The sequence below is a fragment of the Micropterus salmoides genome, unplaced genomic scaffold, assembly GCF_014851395.1.
Source record: "Micropterus salmoides isolate LMB-PRFRI ecotype aquatic unplaced genomic scaffold, ASM1485139v1 Ms_hic_scaffold_4006, whole genome shotgun sequence".
Taxonomy (NCBI): Eukaryota; Metazoa; Chordata; class Actinopteri; order Centrarchiformes; family Centrarchidae; genus Micropterus; species Micropterus salmoides.
The window spans coordinates 50,595-74,294 of NW_024043381.1; the positions used below are offsets into that span (position 1 = coordinate 50,595).

Here is a 23,700-nt window from a genome sequence, read left to right on the forward strand (position 1 = left end):
TGAGATAGAACTGTGAGACCATCAAAATAGTAAAGTAATAATAACTACTGAAGGGTCAAACACTGAGAGGTAACAGGCACATTGTGTTTATTTGATAGCACAGACATTCATGTAACAAAACATGTTAATCAGAACATTTTAAATCAGTCATTGGCAGTGCTGGGTTAATGTGGAAAGCTGTGAGCAAGCCCCTTTCAACCTAATAAAAATCAGGAAATCGGCCTTCTCTTTATTTTATAAAACAAAATCCTGTGACAATCCCACAAGTTCAGCCTTTATAACATCAGAGCAGCGATTGGTAAAGTCTCTCATCCTAAGACACAGGTACAGCAAAGCATTAACAGGCCATGTTATACAGGGACCCAGATAGGCCAAAATACATGTTGTGGTACTGAGGCACAGTTTAAGAAGATCTGTCTTAGGAATAGACACTTTGAGAAATACGCTTTCTTGAGAGATTTTGATGTGTAAGTAAATCCATATTGTGATAGTTTCGACAGACATTGTGATGATTTTAGTGGGAACGGTAATTTCATTGTCACTGAAAAAACATTTGAACATGCTTGTTTTGTGTACCAACAAGCATGTCCCCTTATTTCTGGAGAATTTTATTTGTGGGCATCTCTTTAGCACCACAATACTTCATTGTGTTAGTATGTTACCAGGCCATGTTGCGATTGTGATCAGTGAGCACAGCAGAATGTCTGAAAAGGACCTAAAGAGGTGGATGCATAATTCTGCAGATCAAATTTTGAAGGCTAACTGCCGAGATTTGCATCCACCTCTTTTCTCAGTATGATCCGCGAGGTGCATGCAATTCTCTGCAGGCAGGCAGAATTCTGCACAACACCGGAACGCCCCGGTATGCAGTACCGGCACCTCGACATTTTACTCTTTGGCGTACCGGGACTTCTCCCAAGCTGTATCAGGCTCATATCAGCCATATCAGTTTCTCTGGGCGCTACGAGACGCTCACCTGTTCTCTCTGCCTGCTAAACTCCGTCGACAGAGAGAGACGAGGGAGAAGAGAAGCTCGGGTGCCTTTCAAGCAGCTACTTGTCGTGAACCGACCAATCACAGCCTGGATGGGGCGGGACATTTAAAAGTGTTGACAGATAGGTGTCATTTACCCTGGGGACGCTGGGGGCATGTCAGAATCTGAATGTCTCCATCGCTGTTTGAAAACTTTGGTTAAAAATATTCTGAAAAACAGCTTGCAGCAAGAAATATTTAATAACAAATGAAACAATGCACAATAAGAAGATGAGATGAGTTCAGATGTTCCTGCTATTCACATCCATGTTTCGAATTACGGGGGGATGGGGGGGGTCTGACCCCCTAATTAAGACTTTGACCCCCCCCAAAAGAGGCAAAAACAACAGTTCAGTGGGGTCTTTCTTCCCTATATATATTTCCCATAGTCATGCCTTTTATTTAACAATAAGATTTCAGACACCCCTAAAATGGACCCTACCATTTCCTAACCTTGACGTTAGTTGAAAGTCTCATATGTCTGCATCACTCACAGCAGCTGCTGCTCCAGTCCAGTGCGTCACACGCTATATGGAGACGCTGCAATTTAATGTCATTAGTTCTTTAATACACTTTTTCCTACCTCAGAGTTTTTGTAATCAGCATTTCTTTTACTTAAAATTAGATAGGCCTATCTGATTTTAACTAGCTGAGAGCCCACCATTTCCTTATCACTATGTAATTTCATATTTTATGTAACTGTCACCTAACACTGGTGCTTAGGCATGAGCAGTAAAAGTGGGGATTAGTTATTGTAGAGATACATTTTTACATCAATATAGAGCAGTGGTCGGCAATAGAACCGGCCCGCCAGCAATAATATCTGGCCCGCGGCCGGATTGCTTCAGCAGAAAAATAAAAAATAAATAAATTGATAGGCTGGTGCTGAAATAGATATCAGTCATGACAGATACAGTTACTCACAATCACTTCCTCTTAAGTGATTGCAAAATAAAAGCGCGAGAACGTTTATTGCGGGCAATGCTTTATGTTGAGTTTATTGAAAGCTTTTACTTTGAAGAGTTCTGAAGGACATTCAAAAGAGTCTCTGTCTTGCTTGACACACCTCTGGGAAGAATGTAGAAAGTTGCGTGGCGCTGCAGAGAGCCCCCCAGTTGCGGTAGTGCATGGATCATGCGTAATATTCATCCAGCCAATGATCACGAACCGTTCACAGCCTGTCGGCACGGAGAGGGAGTGGGGCGGACCAGGGACAGGAGATTGCGGAGCGACTGGCCCGCTGAGGTCGGTCAGTGATTGTTTCCTCTGGCGGGATGAAGTCTGACGCTCCGCATGATCCACGATAAGATTAATGTCAATAAAGCATGCTGTCAATATTTTAGAGACCCCCAATATATCACAAATCATGCTTTTAGGGGAGCTGATGTCTGATTAGTTTTAGAATTTCCTCAGGGAAATGAAAATAAGCGTCCATAGGTTTATGAATGCGGAAACGCGCACACACACTGCAGCACGTGCCTTATTGTGAGCATGTGCAAAAGTGTCCTTATAATCAAGTAACAAGGAAGGAAAAATATACGCAGTTAATTGGAAGTGATCTTCCAATCTTCCTAACGGGAGTCCCGCACAGTACTGAGCTAAACATGCACATGAGTGTACAAGGATTTGAAATAATTTGACTTTGTTCTGGCCGCCGTATAACGGCTTAAACCTGGCATTTGTTTAAAAATTCAGCCAACAGTGTATGACTACTGCTTTATTGGACGCAGATTACAAGAGTAAGTTGAAACTTTAAACTTGATGAGGATGATAAGAATTAGAAATTAGAGATAATAATGCAGACTGTATTTTATGATAGTTTCTTCGGTTCTGGTTCAGCATTGTGTGGGTCTGGTTACAGTGGTCATCATCATAATAAGACATTTCCTCCATAACTTGGTGCAGAAAATGTGTTCAGAATGCAGCAAATTAAGTGACTAATGCGCAAAGTCGTTAATTTTATAATATTTACTAGTTTTATCTTGTGGTTGAGGATGGGAGGGGGAGTACTGGCACCTATGTTTTTCCACTTCAAGCACGGGTTCCAACGTCCATCATCCTCACCCCTCAGACCTGCTCACAGCTTCCTTTGTCAGTCACCTCCCATCTCTACAGTTATGTGTAACAACATGACTTGACTATTTACTGTTTAGATTGCACACAGGGGTCAGTACGTAATCCCTTTTTACAATCACTCTGACCAATACTGTTGTGTGTGGTGCCTCTCTGTGGCTGCTGCTGGAACTACACTCAGCATCTGGCAGATGAATGGCAAACCCTCACAGCAGCTTCAGCAAGGTTTTACCCTTGGAAATTGAAATAATATCCTCTTTTTTCAGAGATGCTCTTTGGTGTCAGATGTGAAAGGCGTCCTTGATCTGACAATCTTGTGATAGATGTAAGTTCAGGTGTGTAGTAGGGGGAGACCGGGGGCAATTGTAACAATTTTTGGTTTCTTGGTTGTAACTCAAAAACTTCTTGAACTACTTGGATACAATTTTTATAGAGGTAACTTGTACCTGTGTTTTACTTGTTAACAGTCATCAAATGTTTTTACAAGCAATGTTAAAGTCACAATATTGATTCAAACACTTGATGTAAAATGTTACATCTGCCCCCACCTGCAGGGGCGATTGTAACAGCATATGGGTTGCAATTGTAACAACACATAATTCCTTCATAAAGATACCAAGGATCAAAATAAACTACCAAGAATATAGATATAGTTAAAACAATTTAAGATCCATTGATATTACTGCTTGAAACTTCTTTTTTATTAAGTGGTACAAGGACACATGACAAATGTCATAGCACTGAGTTGCCCTCAACACATCATCGGAGGCGACCTCCCCATCAAATGGATCCCCAAACTGAGAGGCAAAAACTTGAACCTCTGGACTATGCCCCTAGTAAAGTAGGTACATAAATGTTAAAACTGAACATTATTAGAAAGATGCTATCATCTATTCTTTGTTATATTGAGCTTCAATACAATGCTACTATTACAAACCAAAAATCTAAACAATGTTGATCTCTTGATAAATATGTTGATAGATTATTATTAGAGTATTTAACATTGTGACAACTTCTCATTTGTAAACACTGAAGATATTGAAAGCATGAGCAATTGGCTCTTGGTGGGAATTGAACCCCGGTCCCCAGAATGAAAAGGCAATTGGACTATGCTGCAAAAGACATATTATATAATTTATATATATATATCTATATATAGATATAGATAGATATAGATATTTAAACTGACCACAAACAAACATATATTTTTATGTTGTTTCTAAGCCCGACACTATTTTAATTGGTCTCTGTAACTCCTCCATGACAAGCTACCCTGCTGGCTAGAAACAATGAAGTTTATATTTGACAAAGATATCAAATGTTAGACAACAGAATGATGATCAAAAAAGACAGATTTAAATTCATAGATATTAATGGTTATGACAGTATGAGAAAAATACTGTAGATGAAAAAAATTACTTTCATAGCTCAAAAATGACTCTTGGCTGAAAAACTTTGACAAGAATGTCTCATCGGCTTGTCCTTCGGCAGGCAGAGAGGGATGGTCACAGAGCGCGTTCATGATAAGTTTCATGGTTCTGTTTTGTTTCTGATTGGTGCAATTTGAGATGTTACAATTGCCCCCAGTCTCCCCTATCTCTTTCAATTGTAAAACTGAACAGGAACCAGCTGAATGCAGGGCTGTAGACAGTATTATGGACTTGGTGTCCTCAATAGTAGCTGCAACCCTAACTGATGTCTTATGAATATGTATTACATTTATTCTGGAGCAGCGATTCCCAAAGTGTGGTGCACGCACCCCTGGAGGTGTGTGAGGTGCCTCTTGGGTATGGAACATCCAAAGTGACAGAACTGAATGAAAGAATAAATAAATGTGGAAATAAATGCAAGAAAGAATGAATGAATAAAAGAATAAATAAATAAATGCAGAAATATATCCAAGAAAGAATGAATGAGTAAAAGAATAAATAAATAAATGCAGAAATATATCCAAGAAAGAATGAATGAGTAAAAGAATAAATAAATAAATGCAGAAATATATCAAAGAATGAATGAATGAATTGCTTTTGCCTTTCCCCAAGGAGACCTATTGTCATTGCTTTTCCCTTAGAGATCTATTGTCATTGCTTTTTCCTTCCCCTTCCTTAACTGTCAATCAACGTGCTGTGGCCCGCCCACTAAGTCTAACTAATCACTCACAGAAGTATTTCTCTCCATGATCAGAGATGTATAATGGTTTGATACACACTCCATACCAGTTGGTGGCGGTAATGCACCAATTTGTTGTTTGCCAACTGACAATAAAAGCACAAGGAAGAAGAAGAAGGAAAAAGCTAATGTTAGACAGAACCAGCACATGTCAATGTGATCTAAATGCAGAAGTCCATTTACTGGAGATAACTGTAAGAGAGGGAGAGGAAGAGGGCGGAGAGGCAGAGGTGTTGGAGGTGCAGCCAGGGCAAGGAGAGGCAGAGGACCTACCTAGAGTGATGGCTCAATAGAGGACGAAGAAAGAGTGGAAGCCCTCCAAAGGAACCCGAGGGCTGTTACCGAGGTTTGTATTTATACGGTTGTTGTACAGTGATAACGTTATTTACATAGCAGCTCTGTGCACATGTACCCCTGGTACTGTAACGTTAGATAGTAGTACCATGTCATTTACTGGGCAACAATGATTATATGAAGCCATATTATACAAGTTGAGCAAACACTGGCCAGCCCGCTAACCCTAATATGCAGTACCATGTTGCCAACATAATGTCATGCAACTTATAAAGCCTTATTTTATCAGAATCACAAATTCTTTATTGATAGCCAAGGGGAAATTCTTGGTCACAATTGCTAAGCTTGCATGTCAATTAAATATAAAAATTATGAAATCTAAATCTAAATAAAGGTAACGTGGACATGTAAAGTAATTTACAGCATCAACTGAAGTGTAATGATAAATAGTAGTAGTGCATTAGATATTAATAGTAATAATGAGTACCGGTATGTTTCATTTGGAACGGATACAATCTTAAAAACAACATCGAGACAGAGTATTGAAGCAGAGAATGTTGCATATTGAGTATTTTTCCCTGTGTCCTCTTTCTTCAGACTTCTTCTTCAAGAGATGACCCTTGAAGAACACAGAGTTCTCCTCCCTTCTGCTGGAGAGGCAGCCAGACCTGGTCTTCGATGCCTTGATGATGCATCAGCGCAGACATGGTGCCCCACCTTCTGCCGGAGTGCCAGGAGTACCTTGGTTTACTTGTGTTAACTGTAGGGAAATGCTGTGGCCAGGAGCAAGCGAACTGTGTGAGCCTACTGCCACACTTCTCCCAGTAGTGCCTTGAAGAAGGCTTTATTCGCATTCACAAGCAGTACCGGGAAGACATTACGGCATTAGGCAACATCAGGGAGCCTGGGGATGACAATAGGGAGTACCGCTATGGTGCCTATAGACACTTCATCTATTGGCAACATGGAGCTTTAGGACAGGGAAACCAACTTGTCGTCCCTAGTTGTTGTGTTTGGAGGATTAGAGACAAGTTCCCTGATCCTCAAGGACACTACACGGGTTTTATTCCTGGACTGTGAATTTCCTTCCAGGCCCTCTGGCATGGTCATACAGTTTCACACAAATACTCACAAACCTGCCTCAGCATCATCAAGGCATCAAACAAATGTACATAGTTAACATTTGATTTATTATTACATTTCTATATATATTTATTCATATTTCTCCCCTCTTTATTTAAATTTGATGTATGTTGTATAGTTATATGGTGTTATAGTTGTTCAACTGCAGTTCTATGGTATTGAAAAAATAAAAGGTAAGAAATAGAAGCACATGTTGTTTTTATTTTCATTATATACATTTGAACATGTGTTTAGAATTTCAAACTTACATAACATTTCCAATACCTATTTTAGTTATTTATATTTACATAATAATAGGGGACTGTAGCTGTAGCCTTACTTATCATTACTGTTCAAATTGTAAACTGTAATTTAGGCTACCTACTGAAAATAATATGCGCTGGTCACAGTGGACTTAGCAGAATAAGATGAAACGTGTACAAATTGGAAAAACATGAAATAACCACTGTAGGAGGGTAGGAATCTCCTGTGGGGATCCTTCCACATCAGATACTGGTTGGAATAACGGTCCTGTTGAAGACAGTGCCATCAAACATAGTTACAGACTATATTTAATGTAAATATCATTCAGTGACATGTAATATGGTACAACATAGGCAACACATTTGTGTAACATACCTAGACCTCTTCTGACTTGTCTCTGCAACAAGTCTGATGTGGCTGGTGCAGGTACGGGGGGCACCAAACCAAGCTGTCTGGGGTCACCTGGGAGAAGGCTCCTCCTTCTAGGCATCCCCACTCCACTTGTGAGTCTGTACTTCACAATCCTTCTTTGCAACTCAGAAATGTATCCGTAGGTTTTTCAGATTTCAAGGCATACCATTCTTCTTATACAATCTTCTGAAACTGAAATTACACAAATTACAACCATTTAATATCAGTTTGTAAGTAGAACAAGAGAAAACTTTGAAAGTAAAGACAATGAATTGCAAATAAAACATGGGCTGAATATTGTACTATGAATGGGAATATTATACAAGTGTAAAACGTACGTCTCTTTGCCGTCCAACGTTTTCATTGTTGGTCGGTTCAGATGGAAATTGTAGTACAAAGCAGCAAGCAGAACTCTTGCCTCATAAACTGGGGGGCTGAAAGCAAAGCGCTTGCTGGCATACATCAGGATATGATTCTGGAATGACTCTAGGTCTGCAGTCGATCTGATAGAACAAACAAATACATACATACTTCTGTGTACATGAGCAGTAAGCATAAATATTACTAATATACATCAGTGTGAAAAAGTATAGCAACACTACCTGAATCCCAGATAGTTGTGAACATCTTTCTGCCACCTCTTATCGAGAACTATATCCACTAAAGCTTTGTGGCACTGGGAGTCTCTGGATCCACATCTTTCCCCGCATTTGATCTGATTCAAGGTGCCCGTGTTTGCAACTTCCCATAGTCCATGTGTGAATGTTGAGACATGGTGAAGGATGCCAACCCATAATGCCTGCAAAACATAAAATTGCACTATAAATATGTCCTTAATATAGCAATTAATTAAATTACTCAAAGATATAATAAAATTGTGTGCTTACAAGAAAATGGTTGACTATGGTTCTTCGCACCATGCCATATGTCCAGACAGTGATGAATTCCAAGGGCCTTGTATTTGCCTTTGTCTGGGTCTATGAAGCGGTAAATAATGTCATATTACTATAATTTATATTGCTGTTATACACATGCATCCATACAATATATCACATGAATACTCACTCATAAGTGCACCAATCTGGGCATGAGCATCTGTGCAGATCTCCACTAGCTTTATTTCTGATGTAAGCTTGTCCGTACGTCATCTTCACAAAGGACATTGTGTGGTTCTGGGAAAACAGGGTCATGATCACAGGGAGAAGGCTCATCAGGAGTGTCTTCATGTGCAGGCAAGGAAGTCCATCGATAGAGTGTGCTTTCTTCAGTGCTCCACCCATTCTATTGAGGCACAAAAATCTGTAGTAAACAAACACCACAAAACAATTGCAAATTGAGACTGACAAATAACACACCATATAGAAATCGGTGGAAGATCCTCTTCATCAGAGCTGAAACCATTCTGTCCATCATCTCTTTCAAGGGAGTAAGATGAAGCTTCATCTGCCCAATCAATTCTTTACATAATGACAACTTTCAGATAAAAACAAGTTCTCAAATAATATCAAGGAAAAATAATACATGTAATTAGGAAATACTACTGTTCATTGGGTCATTGAAAACATTTTCCTCCAAGTCCTCCTCAACAATGCTCATGTCATGTAAGCTGCAAAAAACATATTACAAATAGATATTATGAACATTTGGAGAAAAGCAATACAGGGCTAAAAGTTATGATGTGTACATGTTACCTTTGTTCGAGGCCCTGAATTTCTGTGGCTTCGGGAATGACATCAAGATGCTCATCTCTGTAAAGAATAACCACAGCAAGTTGTGTAAATCCCACATATGCTCATTCAACAGTAGATATACCAAAAATAAAATAACACACTATTAAACACTAATCATAAATTTTATGTTTCTAATCAAAGCGACAAAATTATTATATTGTTATGCATGACTTACCGGTCTGTTCCACTAGAAGCACCAATGCTAGACAATGCTGGAGCTGGGACTTGCAAAGGTTTTCTCTTCAAGGGAGTCGATGTTGCAGGACCTGTCTCGTAGCTGGAGAAACAGCGGCCTCAATAAATGAAGTGCTACTTGACTGTAATACATTACTGTACTTTAATCCACAATGTGTTACATCTTTGTAGGGTTTGCTCATCTTGCCTAATAAACTGAACATCCCAAAAACTATCACATCTAGTGCAAGTATGATCACCGACAGACAACATGGAAAACGTAAGCCAAGAGTGTGTAAAAATTTCCCTGTTTCTGTACCACGGTCCATTATAAACCACATCATGGGTAAGTTTACAAAGCCATAGTCAGGTGAGGATCGAGGGTGCTCTACAATATAATATAACACAAATAAGTACTGAGTGCCATAATTTGAGCTTGTAGTAACCTTTGTATGCACCGTAGAAGCAATACAAACAAATACGTTGTTTCTAATGTAAATTCTGACAATAAGCATAATTAGTCACTTGATAAGCACACAGTGTTGTTATCGTAATGCTGTTAGCAGTAAAAATACATGTTTTCCCCCACGGCAGTAAACATTTAGCTTGCTAATCTGAGCCACCATGCTCCATGCAATGTTACGTTTTTTTAGCTAATTGTAATCATCAGCTGATTGTCTCACAATCATAAAAGACACATTTCTGTTCACTAAACGAAGCCGAAGCGCTGCAGAACAACCTTCGAAATAACAATCCAACTAACGTTACATATTTCTTCTAACAGGGTAGTAAAAGTTTAGCTGGCTAATATGAGCTGTTAGCTGTAGGCTACTAATCAGCTGATTGTCTCACGAACGTAACCGGCACATTTATCCCCACATATCGAAGCCATAACACAGCGAGGGAGAAGAACCACATGAAACTATCCAACTACATATTTTACACCACTGACAAGGGATAAGTCACTTCTCACGGTGTCTATGGCTAGCTTCTGGCTAATGCTAACATTATCAAACAACAGTTTTCATTTGTAATGCTAAAGTTGGAATAACGTTACCTTACCTGTCCATCAGAAAACAGGCAACTTCGGTGTCGCTTTGAAAACATTTTTCCCTCATTAGACCCTTCCATCTGGGAAAAGCCACACCGATGTTTACCTGTGATTTCTGCCTGCGTCGCTCCCGTATAAGTCTGACTTCATCATGCTTTCGCTTCTTCGAAGCAGATTCACCCTCCGTCGGCTCTTGTGCTAAATAATAGCTGCGGTCCTCCATTTGTCCAAAATTCCACTACTAATAAAGGAGAGCTTCTACTACTACCTAACGTTAGTAGTTAGAAACGTACAACTTCTTCTTGCTCTTGCTCCTACTTCTTCTGCTCCTACTTCTTCTGCTGCTTCTCTTTCATGGTAGTAACGAAACGCGCTCTGCAGTGCTGTTTGTTCGCTGTAGGCTAGAGTAGAAACATGATAACACAATATGTCGACCTCCACAGCAGGGTGTGTCTCGTGTATGTAGATATAAATAGCTCATTCTAAGGTAATAAAAACATAAGGGTTCATTATGCAAGGTCTTTATACACCACTGGAAACATAGTTATGGATATTATATTGCATTTCTGTCAATAGATCCTCACATATATTATACACTGAACCTTTAACTAGTAACTATAGGCTATTTATGTTATATTAATTTGTTGCAGTTAAACTGCCATTCTTCACTGCTGAGAGTGCAACTGTGTACACGTTGTCACAGTTAGCCATGGTTTTCGTTCACTTTCGGTGTCATGTATCACCATGCACCTGGAACGCTTTGATGTGGGAAGTCGGAAGTTTCAACTGGGAAATATCCCAGTTCCGACCGGTCTTGACTTAACTCCTTCTAAACTTTCTACCAATCATAACACTCTTCCAGGGACAGCGAATCCTCACTGAAGATAGTATCAGTCATCGGCTGCTCGACCTGACTTAGTGGGTTGGCCACAACACGTTGATTGACAGTTAAGGAAGAGGAAGGGAAAAGCAATGACAAAAGGGCTCCTTGGGGAAAGGCAAAAGCAAATGTATGTATTTATTCTTTTATTCATTCATTCTTTCTTTGATATACTTCCGCATTTATTTATTTATTCTTTTATTCATTCATTCTTTCTTGCTGTTATTTCCCCATTTATTTATTTATTCTTTCATTCAGTACTGTCACTTTGGATGTTCAATACTTGGGGGTGCGCGACAGGAAAAATGTAATGGTGGTGTAAGTAGTGTAATAAGTATAACAATTATATAATAACAATAATTATTTGTTTTGTGGAATTTTTCATGAAATAAAACCTGAATTGAAAGCTTTACTTTGTATATTTAATTTAAAATTAAAAACGTTATTATTATTAGTTATCTCACAGGAAATGGATTCTCACACACCTCTTTCCCTCTCCCTCTCTCTCAGGCTGAGTGACCCGTGCTGTACTTACAAATTCTCATATGGATCCTCTTTTTTGTCCATGTTATCTGTTTATCAGGCTATGACAGGGTGCGATTTGTAAAAAAAACAAGTTTAACCATTACAGTATGAGAAAAGGTTTTACTGTCACCGTTACTTTTTAAAGTAATAAATATATACCAATCAGATAGTGCTGTGGGCGGGACATTGAGCAAATAAATAAGTAAATAAAATAAAAAAATTATATATGTGTGTGTGTGTTAAAAAATAAATATATATATATATATATATATATATATATATATATATATATATATATATATATATATATATATATATATGCAAACCTACAGAGAGAAGGGGTTTGGGGGTGCAGCAACCCGGTCAAGATGTAGAAGGGGGAGCGTTGCCTAAAAAGTTTGGGAACCGCTGCTCTGGAGGATCTTAGGCTCAAGGATCCCAGTTCTGTAGGCTGAGATAATGCCCCAAAATGCTTAAGATGAAGATGCAGCGGAGCCACAAAGCCAGTGACAAGAAGCTTTTGATGTCTGGGGGACTACAATTATAAATCGTCAGGCTGCCTTAGTAGGGGAGACCGGGTGTGGTTATAACATGGGGAGAGTTGTAACAACAGTAATTCCACCAATTAGATAGGAGTCATGTGATCATTTCAGTATTTACCTACTTCCCCCCAATCAGGCATGCTGTTTGTCAAGTCTGGAAACAGGTATGTTCAGAATATATAGAGAAAAAAAAAGATTTTGAGGTAAAAAAAGTAATTTTTTTGACCAAGACTGTATTTTGTTTAGTATCTATCCTACCCCGGTAGTGGGGTAGTTTGTAACAAGGGAACACAAGGCATTTGACATCAGTTCATGAGGTCTGTGATATTCTTGTAGAGGACTGAATTGGTGCCATTTGTAGTGAACAAATGTGGGTACTTTGTATAAAATGTTGAGAACTCTAGATAAAAATTCAGTGAATTATAGTTGCTGAAGCAAACGTTGTTACAACCATACCTTACAGCTTAAATGTATATCTTTGAGGACCCTTGAAAGTAACCACATTACTATAAATCACTCTCACTCACTGACTGGTAATGACGAAGTTTTGCTAAAGGGAAGAAATGATTTGGACATGAATGCTGTCAGAATATATTTTATTTCTAACAACAAATTCAGATTATACATGAAAAGGATTCAGGTGACACTCTGATTATAGAGATCATTTGGTAATGCCCTCTCTCTTCTGGTAAGTGCTGATTTTTTTTCTTTGATTGGGACATCATGGAGTGATGAGAAGAGATGTTCTCTCCTGTAATGAAACAGAGAGACATTTAGCTCAGATTTTCCAAACAGAAACTAAGAGTTTACAGTTTGCTTTAGAGTTTACAGTAAATTATTATTAACCTAACTTAGAATTATGTGAATGATCTAATGTAACTCACTTCCATGAATCCAGGCATGTTCTTTGTGATCAACACCTCATCACTCTCCTGCCGTCTCTTCCTCACCCTCCAGGCATTCACTACGATCAGCATGAACACCACCAACATGGCTGCTGCCGCAGACCCTGCCATCGCTATGACCACTGTGGGGTTATTAGCAGCTCCTTGTGGAGCACCTTGGTCTGCAGCCTTCATCAGACTGGAATCAGCATGGACTGCAGAGCGGGGAAGAGGCTGAGATACCAGTAGACCTGATATGTCTGAGGACAAAGTAGACGACAGCTGTGATAGAGATCTTAGATATACAGTATAGCTGTGTGTGATATTTTGGTCCTGTCTCGTTGTCTCATTAGTGTCTGAAAGACTCCACACCTTCCAGACTGAAGAGGAAGAAGGCATCTTCTCCTTTGATGAAGTTCCTGCTCTTTAGCCTGCTGTGGGTGATGAAGGCAGTTGTTCCAAAGCCTGGTCCTCGATAGTAAAAGCTGCCATCAGACTCAGTCACTTTAGAGCCGACCTTCCTGGGATTGTCCCAGTAGTACTCAGTGCCTGAGAGAAACAGGTGAGCTGTCATTCAGTGTTTGACAAACACAGCTAAAGTCCATTCAGATTATCCACCCTACTCTTACCATCAGAGGACATCTCGTCAGGGTCGGTGGTGAGCATTAGATGCATGTTCATTTGCTGTCTGATGTCAGACTGCTGATCCATCAGGACCATAGTTGCCTGCTGCCACGGACACGGCCACTTGAGGTTGCTGTCGTTTGGGCCTGAGGTCAGGTGGAAGTAAATGGCCATGTACCCTGGACGGTCGCTCATTCCGTTTAGGTACACACCTACCTACAGATCACAGAGCAGTATGAAAATATGTGCTACTTTTAAAATCACACCAATTAACTCAGAACGCAGAAGAAAGATGTGCAAGCGTTTGATGGTAATGTAAATTAATTGACAATTGGCCTATATCAGTGGCAAAATAAGTGTTTCACTTCAGTAAAAGTGTAAAATCCAGTGTTACAAGTACAATTTCTGCATTCACAATTTAAGAACTTCTTCTTTACTTACTTAAGTAAAAGTACATAAGTAGAATCAAAATTTACTATCAAAAATTAAAGTACTCTTTATACAGAAAGGCAAAATTATATTACTGGATTATAATTAGTGATGCATTAATGTGTAAGCATTACTAATGTTGCAGCTGGTAAAGGCTAATATCAGTGACTTTATACTGCTGGGTAATTTATAACAATTTATTACAAAAGACTGGCTCAAGCACAACAGAGTCTCCAAACCAAACTCCACTTATAGATTTAGAAAACAACAACACAGTTGTATGCGCTGAAGCCCGACATTTTCTGTTGCAAAATACTATAGTTGTATGGCTTGTTCAATGTTTCCCCTAGGATTTTTTTCAGGGAGGGTGAAAAACGTCTAGTGTGGCGGAGCGGGCGTGTTACAGACATGTGGTGTTATCATAGACATGGTGCACACATTTTTGCCTGTTTAGGTTTGTCACCTTGTCCTTTTTGCCAGATTCCCTTTTATTTTTTTCCCAGATTGTGTTTTCAGTGTTAATATTTCTGAATTCTGTGTTTTGAAATTTAAGCATATTTTGTAATCAGAAAAAGGGTTTAATCATGTGATTTGGTTTTAATTTCAACAAGTCAATAAGAAAATTTTACAAATTAAATCAATATTAATGAATTAATGTATCATGCAAATATGCATCTAGAAATATTCAAAGATATGTGCAATTATTTATGGAGACAATTCACAAGAAATGTATTGCAACAGCAGGATGTTAAAATACTATAATCCTGTTTAATATGGGGGAATACACAATGAATGCATTTTTGCAGTACATGTATGTGTATGTATGTCCCTTATTACTTGACAGCCTCCATTTGCTGCTAAACACGGTATAAGTGGGTCTGACGGAGGCTCTTCTCACGTGGGCAACGCTCCACCTTGTTTACAAAGCTTGACCGGACGTAACTTTTTCATTTTTTCTAACAAAATATCTGTCTCCGCCCACACAGGGGACAGTGATTCTTACTGCTGAATCATTAATAGATGCTTGCATGTAGGCCTGTGGCTGACCAGTCAATGGGGCTGACTGTGACAGGATGAGGCATGTTTGTCTCATTATAATAATAATTAGGCCTATCATTATTATCGTAGCCATTTTACTACAATTACGCTTCTCAGCTGCAGCTGACCTTTCTTTTCTCCGCGAGAGGGAAGAATTTAGAAATTTGCGTGGCGCTGCGGGGAGCCCCCAGCTGCAGTAGTGCATGGATCAGGCATAATATTCATCCAGCCAGAGGAAGCGATCCTGAACCGTTCACAGCGTGACGGTCGTACTAGCGACACAACCCGTTCCCAGAGAGGGAGTGGGGCGGTGGAGCATACAGAGCCAGGAGATCGCGGAGCTGCATACGGTCGGTGATCGTTCCCTCTGGCTGGATGAAGTCTGACACTCTACATGATCCATGATGATAGAGAAATATAGAGATTAATGGTAATAAAGCATGCTGTCAATATTTTAGACCCCCAAAATATCACAAATCATGTTTTTAGGGGAGCTGATGTCTTATTAAGGGGAGCTAAGCTCCCCCCTGGCTCCCCTGTAGCTGTAATGAGCTTGCATTGGCCGGTATGGTTGCACTTCTGACAGTTTATTAAAGTTATGAGCTCTTGCTAGCGCACCGTCTTCGATTTGACGGCGTGTGTGTGTGCGTGGGTGCAGAGGTGCAACTTATCAACGCTAAGAATCTGAGAGGACAGAAGCAGCTCCTGTAAACACCAAAACATAGCAGCATAGTTTTTTCGCCCTCAAGAGCTATCGCTATTGGGTTTGTCCGCACGCGCAGAACAGAAAAAAGCTTTGTCTACGCCCACCCGCGGTGTGGGCCTCTATCACGTTGTCACCTTGTGTATATGAGGACTTTGATATATGACCTCCTTTGACCTGGCCATCGGCTCCCATTGTGCTTCCGCACTGAGCTTGTCTAAAGAGCAGAAGATTACCAGTGGATAATGTCTTTGCACAAACCATTAACTTATTTCCCTCTTGCTCATCTTATTTGTCATTGCTTGCTGCTGGTCTGACTCTTGCCGCTCAGAGCAACGACTGGTATGCTATGGGTCGGGACTGTGTGGGATAATGTTGTTGCTCTTTGTGTGCAAGCTGTTTTTGGAATAAACACTCTGTGCCTGTCTCAGTTGACTGAGCCACATGAAGCACACACTCCCCACACTGTGTGTGCCACTGCCGTTAGCCTATTGGCTAACCCGATAATAAATGACTGCAAACAAAAATAAATTAAAGATAGAGGGGAAGATGAGGGGCAGTGATTTAAGGCAGGCATGGCAGAGAGTGTACACAATGACAGGGAAGGAGGAGAAGAAAAGATATGTTAGTAAAAATGGAGATGATATGACTTTTGCTGATGATTTAAATACATTCTATACTAGATTTGATACATCTGACTTTTGCACTGAACGTAATTTGATTAGGCAACATCTGGACTATGGCCAGCCCTTAGTTATAACAGCAAAGGAGGTGGGTAAAATCTTTAAAAAGATCAATCCACATAAGGCAGCTGGACAGGATGGGATCAGAGGTAGGGTTCTGAAGGAGTATAGGGGACAGCCCTTCAGACAGCTTTTTCAATTGTTCCTGGATTCACACCAGATTCCCAGGGCATGGAAAACTTCACTTATAGTGCCAGTACCAAAAATGTCAAAAACGTCGGCCTTAAATGATTATCAACCAGTTGCTTTAACATCAATGTAATGAAGAGTCTTGAGAGGATGGTCTTAAACTATCTCCTTAAGGAAGTGCAATATAAATTGGACCCACTGCAATTTGCATATAGGAAGGAGAGGAGTACAGAGGATGCTCTGTTATTTATGCTGCATAATATTTATTGTCATCTTGACCGGCCCAAAGGGTACGTTTGTGTTCTTTCTGCAGACTTGTCATCTGCATTTACTACCGTTAGACCCCATATTATGATGGAGAGACTACTGCAGTTTGGAGTAGAGTCCTTTTTCACTGACCGAGTACAGTGTGTCAGAGTAAATGAGGCAGAGTCTTCTCCTATTATTACTAACACAGGGGCTCCACAAGGCACTATTTCCCTTCTTATTAACCCTTTATACAAATGAATGTAGAAACAACACACCTGAGCATGTTACTATTAAATTTGCTGACGATACAGCAATGGTTGGTTTGATTAAAGAAGACGAGAAAACCAACTACCGGCAGTGGGTTGAGCACTTTGTGGATTGGTGTAGGGAAAGTTTTCTTCTGTTGAACACCAAGAAAACTAAAGAAATCCTTTTTGACTTCAGAAGTGTTAACAACACCCACCAACCACTTACTATGGATGGAGAGAGTATTGAAATGGTAGATGATTAAATACATAGGAACAATAATTGGTGCTAAACTGTCATAAATAGCATCTGTATTAAAATTCCATAACATTATTCCTTCAGATAGTGAAGCTACTGGTGGCTGGACCTTTCGTTTGTATAACGCACAGTCTGCGATAAGGTTATCAGGCTTGTGACAAAAGAAACAACGTCTGTCCACCCCTGAGCCAACACGAGGTCTCTGAGTGTTACTAGGCTTCGTTACAGCGTCATCATAGGAAGAACAGTAATGCCTGATAGAAATGTTCTTGTGTGTAAAAGCGAACTCATCAGCAAGCATGGCAGCCTGCTGCAGCGTGGTTACCTTCTGTTTGTTGAGATAAACAACAATGTTTTCAGGCACACAGTTCTTGAAGGCCTCTAACAGCATCAACTCGCGAACTGATGAGAAATCAGCCTTGCATGCAGCACAAAGAGAATCCATTGTTCTCGGGCAAAAAAAAACAAACAATGCAAGTCCGGCCTACACCTTTCGTGAGAGCCCTGAAACATTGCCTGTACGCCTCCGGCACCAGCTCATACACCAGCAGGATGGCGCGCTTAACTTTTTCATAGGAGAGGCTGTCTTGCACAGACAGTGATGAGCAAGCCTCCTGAGCTTTCCCTGACAGTTTACACTGTAACAGGATGGCCCACACGTCTTTTGGCCAACTCAGGGCAACAGCAATGCGCTCAAAAGCAGTGAAATAGGTCTCAATATCGATTTCACGGAAGACAAGGACCAGAGAAATGTTTACTTACATCAAAATTACTAGTAGCATCAGATCCTGATGGCACTAACTCCAACTCATGCATTCTAATGGCGGCTTCCACCTCCAACTCCCTCCTGAGCTGGTGTTCGCGCTCGCGCTCCTCCCGCTCCAAATGGAGCCGAGCCAAACGAACCTTCACCCGCGCGACCTCTCTAGAGGTAGGGGAGGACTCCACGGACAATGGATAATACCTCTGCTTTAACCAGAGAACTAGACAGAAAAACCATAATGTTTAGTGATAGCAAACAGATCAGCTTTCTTACATCCATCCAGCTGCTCTAGCGTAGGATTTGCTCTTCTAAACTAAAACACAGCCATCCTCGACGCAATAGCTACATGGCTAACACAATCGGAAGCAATAACACCAAACAACAGCGCAACAACCAACAAGTGTACGCAGACACCCAACAAAAAAAACACAACAATAACCGCGTAGGCTACACAACAGCACAGTCACACACCAGCTTCCTCAAAAGAACCACCACTTCCCCAGCGCCTGCCTACCCAAAGCTTAGCCTGAGCGGTCTTCTGCGGCTTGCTGGGCGTGAGGCGACTTTAAAGCCGAAACTTCGGCGGCCAGGGCCCCGAAAGCCTACCTCCGACAGCGAACTCGCTCCCCACCCAGGTTTCGGATTTATCAGTATAGTTTGGCGTTTTATTTACAATATTAAGTAACCAAGGTATAACAAAAACAACTTCCCAAAAACAAAGAGGAAGAGCTCAGTTCAGGATGCAGTTGAGACAACACGCCAGCAAACTAAAAGGCAGCTCACAGGAAGACAAATGCCACAAAGGAGAAATTAATACAATAATAGATACCACCCTCCCTCCACTGAGGGAGTAAACCCCAACATGAGGTTCGGACTTGATCCACACCACTGCAAGGACTCCACAAACGCCACTGCAGTGTCACCCAGCTCTGGTAAGCCGTCTGTCTACGTACAGTAGATCTACTCTCCACACTCAGCCTGCCTGCTCTCTGCCCCTTATACCAGCTCCTGCGCTCCCGCTGATTGCAAACTGGGAACAGGTGTGCACACTAGCCTCCTGACTGCAACATGCAGAGGGGGGAAGGGCAGGACCTGCAGAGGACAGACAAGCAGCAGTACACCTGGACAGACACACACACACGGGCCGTAACAGAGATATATTGGTCTTCTCTATCGCTCCTTTGTGGAAAGCATATTAACTTTTTGTTCCATTGCCTGGTATTTCACATTGTCAGTGAATAATCAAAATCAACTGCATCAATCAAACTAGCATGACGACGACCTGCGAGTCCTGATTGGTGAGGAAGGGGCAGGTGATTATTAGAGATGTATCACATCCGCTACCATCAGGCAGACGGTATAGGGTGCCATTCTTCCGAAACAACCGGACCCGCAGGTCATTTGTGCCTGCTAGTATTGGATTTCTTAACAAACAATGAGATAATAAAACAGAGCTGAATCTCTGGGTGTCGGCGAGCTGCACCTCAGTATCAGTTTTACAGCACTCTGGAGATGTTTGTGTTGGTAAAGCAGCTGTCTGGTTGTTGGTCTGATGTTAGCTGTATGCACTATGAATCTCTCTCTCTCTCTCAGGTCGAGAGTGGTTCCCCTCTTGGGCTTCTTCCCTCCTCCCCATAGGTCAGAGGAAGAAGCTGCGTCCCACCTCCTCTGCCTTGTGCACAGTCGGCTTGCGGCTCTCGCAGCGCCTGTTTGTGGCTATAGGGAGCAGTGCAAGGGGCTCCCCCTGTCAGTGCAGCGTCTGTCTCACTGGCTGTGCGAGGCTATTTCACAGGCCTGTGTGTCAGCCGGTGAATCTCCCCCAGACTTTATCAGCGCACACTCCACGAGAGGTGTCTCTTTCTCTGTGGCGTTGGGATGATGGTGGACGATATCTGCACGACGGCTGCCTGGTCTTCCTCGTGCTCATTCATCCGTTTCTACCTGCGGAATGTCTCCCGTTTTTCGTTGACTCGCTCAGTACTGAGTATTCTGGCTGAGTGATTGTCCTGAGTGTCTCCTCCCAACCGGACGGTGGGGGGAGTGTCCGCTGCTCCTGCTGGTCCTGCTCCTGCTGGCCCTGCTCCTGCTGGCCCTGCTCCTGCTGGCCCTGCTCCTGCTGGTCCTGCTATATGTGCAGTTGGAACAGTTGCAGCGCATAGTCTTCATCTGTGCCCTAGTAGCTTATTATGTTGGCTCTGTGCTTGGTGGTACCTTATGTGCCCAGTGAGGCGCTGACTCATCCTGTTTTCGCCTCTAACCCAGTAGCGATAGCTAGGGCTGTCCATGACTAAGGATTTACATAGTCGAATCAGAATTGCCATGTCTTGCCTATAGTCGACTGATAATCAGATCATCTATGTGTTTGTGCACGCTGATTGCGAGCGGTCGGGGTAGTTCCGCTTTAATGTTGAGGAGCTGCAGTCTCTATTCATTAGTCACTGTAACTTGCACTGTACATTTCCAGCTAAACTGAAGCTTATTGTTGACCATTTTCTCTCTGCTCGTCTGCCATTCACCCGTCTTGTGCAGAGTTTTGCGTGCATTCCGAACGGCTGACAACGGCCGTCGCGGTTCCTAAAGTGTCTATTACAAGAAATGGTTTAAAACGATTATATTCTTTGTGTGGTTCATCAGTGGTGATAAATGATCTGAACATGACACGAGGTGCGGACAACTCAGCTCAACAACGGTGAAGGTGGGGCTCCGTCTTCAGCAAGTGTTCCTCTTCTGCCACCACACACACAGACACGCTACGCCTACACATGCGCACTGAATTTTGAATATGCAATTCAATTTTGTTGAAAGCTTTACTAAATTATACTAAATTATAAAATAAATTATACTAAATTATATAAATTATATTATAAATTATATTATATACTAAATTATTACACTTACTAAATTATAATCAAGCTTTACTAAATTACTGTCTTTGTAAAAAAATAAAATAAAATAAAAAAAGGCATTTACCTGGAAGGAGTAACCTGCTGGTGACAGAAAGCGAGGGCTGTACTTTCCCTGTCCTGCTGGTGTGGTGGCCAGCAGGCCGGTGATGTTGTGGATGTGCAGATGTGCTGAGGGCACTTTGTGGATGACAGGTTAATGTCATCCAGAGAGAACCTCCTTCGATGGCCCTTTCCCCTCACGCCCTCAAAAACCACACGGGCCTTCCTGGTCACACTCAGATTGATGTTATGCAGTTCCAAGAGCCCCTGACGCCTCCTGAAAAGAGGACAGAAATAGATATTAGGTTGTAGGTGAAATCTTTGAGGTTTTGTTATTTTTGTTTATTGAAACATGAGAGAAACCTGGTGAAAATTGCTGCAGTCTAAATGTTGCTTGGAGCCAAGTCAGAAAATCCACATAGGGGCTTTAATTAAAAAAACTATACTGTGGATCATACAGTATGTAATATTTAATTTGTTACCTGAAATACTCTTGAAGAGCTTCCGTTTTCTGCTGCGGTCATCCTCTCGCACCCAGATGTTGAGAACATCATCTGCTGCCCCGGTGTTATGGAGGAAGAACTGCAGACACTGGGCTCCAGGTTGGGATAAAGCCAACGACTCTCCAGGACTGCACGGTCACCAGGTTTAGCAGAGGCCGTGCTGAAGTGCATGAAGAAGCCTTTTCCTGAGGGCAGAGAGAACTTGTTGGGCCTCAGAACTTTCATATTACAGCAAACAAATGAAAAGTTAGTTCTGCATGATCACCTGTGTAGTGTTATGTGGGTTATAGTGTTATGTAATTGCTGGTGGGGATTATTGCAGCGATAACATAGCGATACATCTATTTAATGGCACTGTCACTTCAAGAGTGCTGCATGGGACGGATCGTGCGAGAGAGGGATGAGTTTCCGGCAGGACATGGGGAAAAACAGAAGTGTCGGGCCCCGCGGTGTAGAGAACCGGCACGGGATGTACTTTTGGGTATTGATATGGAGGATCTCCATAAACCATGGTAAATTACATTAATAATCCTTGAGATCGGCAGATGGAGAGTGAACTAGCTAGCGGACCAAGGTAGATGCACGAAGACCTGGGTGTCCCAGCTGATTCCTGATGATTGATAACCGAGGAGTGTGTGTATCTTCGCCACAAGGGGAAGAGACTCTGACCAGTGGCGAGAGCGCGAGGTGAGTGAGTGTATTAATAAACAAAATCACATTATATTAGTCTATACTGACGATGTAAATAAACAATGTTATTTTGTACTTTTCCGCTGACTTAGATACAGTGAGGAGTTCCTGGTGTGTGTGTGTGTGTGTGGGCGTGTCCTGAGGACGCACACTGCATTTTAGTGTTGGGCAAAGTGTATTCTGTGAATGAACGTATTTTATGGTAAATTAAATATTTCACTTGAGTTTAGAATTGTGTGGCTAAGTGAATGTATTTATTATATTGGTTTTTATTTTTCTCAATTTAGCAAAGGCCACTACTGTTTTAGATTTTGTCGTTTGTTCCTGTTGCACAACAAAAGTTCAGTTTTATCTTATCTGCTTTTTCCATTGTTTCTTTAACACATTAACATGCATTGTAATGATGACAGTCACCTTTGCATTGTCCCATGTTGGTGAAGTCAGTCTGAGGCCCTCCTTTACAGAATAGTTGTTCCCACTTTGCATTGCCAGGACCCTGAATCATCCCACAAATGTCCTCCTCCTCAAAGTCACAACTGTCCACAAAGGTAGAAGACTTGGCTGTGGAGAGAAAACTTTTTCATCAAGACACTTCAGTACAGACTTGAATGACCAACACTAATCTTGTCTCATTTGCCACCATTCCTGTCATAAACCTGTAGTACTACCAAATGTGTATATTTTTACATGGATAATACTTGATTAATTGTACAAAACATTTTCCCCCCTTAATGTTTGTTATTACACTGAGTGTTAAATATTCAATACTTCAACAAAACAATAACAAGGGAGTAAGAATCTGATAGCAGGTGGACCAAATACACACACACAAAGATACACACAGACACACACAACTACACACAATGACATCTATCCTTCCACATGTATCAGCACGAACATATAGGCCTACTAATTATATTTCCTAGAAGGAGAAAGTAAGAATACAAGTACAAATAAATAAGAAATTAAAATGAAAACTTGACAACATTAATTCTTCCTACGAAATGATCAGGAATTTAGTCACACTCTCACTTATTTTACATTCTTAGACAAAGTTAAATATACGCACACCACAATGAACTCATTAATTAGCCCTAGAGCGAAGCCATGGGTCCAGGGACCAAAAACCATTGGACCAATGTGAGTGTAGTGTAAAGCTCTTTGAGTGGTCGGGCAACTAGAAAGGCGCATAGAAGAAGTCCAGTGTGTTTCTCATTTACATCTATGTA

At 41.2% G+C, this 23,700-nt stretch overlaps 1 long non-coding RNA gene and 1 pseudogene across 4 annotated transcripts; both read right to left on the minus strand.

Moving 5' to 3' along the window:
* Nucleotides 1-6,892: 6,892 nt before the first annotated feature.
* Nucleotides 6,893-10,626, minus strand: LOC119887103. 4 transcript variants are annotated; one of them, XR_005441617.1, is made up of 10 exons: nt 10,332-10,626; nt 9,271-9,372; nt 9,057-9,113; nt 8,721-8,971; nt 8,431-8,646; nt 8,253-8,342; nt 7,968-8,164; nt 7,704-7,868; nt 7,330-7,557; nt 6,893-7,221 (listed from the first exon to the last, which is right to left on the minus strand). It is a non-coding gene; the product is annotated as an uncharacterized LOC119887103 (long non-coding RNA). The 4 variants fall into 4 exon arrangements; XR_005441618.1 differs by having other exon boundaries at nt 8,721-9,113; nt 10,427-10,626; XR_005441619.1 differs by lacking the exon at nt 8,721-8,971 and having other exon boundaries at nt 8,431-8,664.
* Nucleotides 10,627-12,846: 2,220 nt separating this feature from the next.
* Nucleotides 12,847-23,032, minus strand: LOC119887104 (annotated as a pseudogene).
* Between the last annotated feature and the right edge of the window lie 668 nt (nt 23,033-23,700).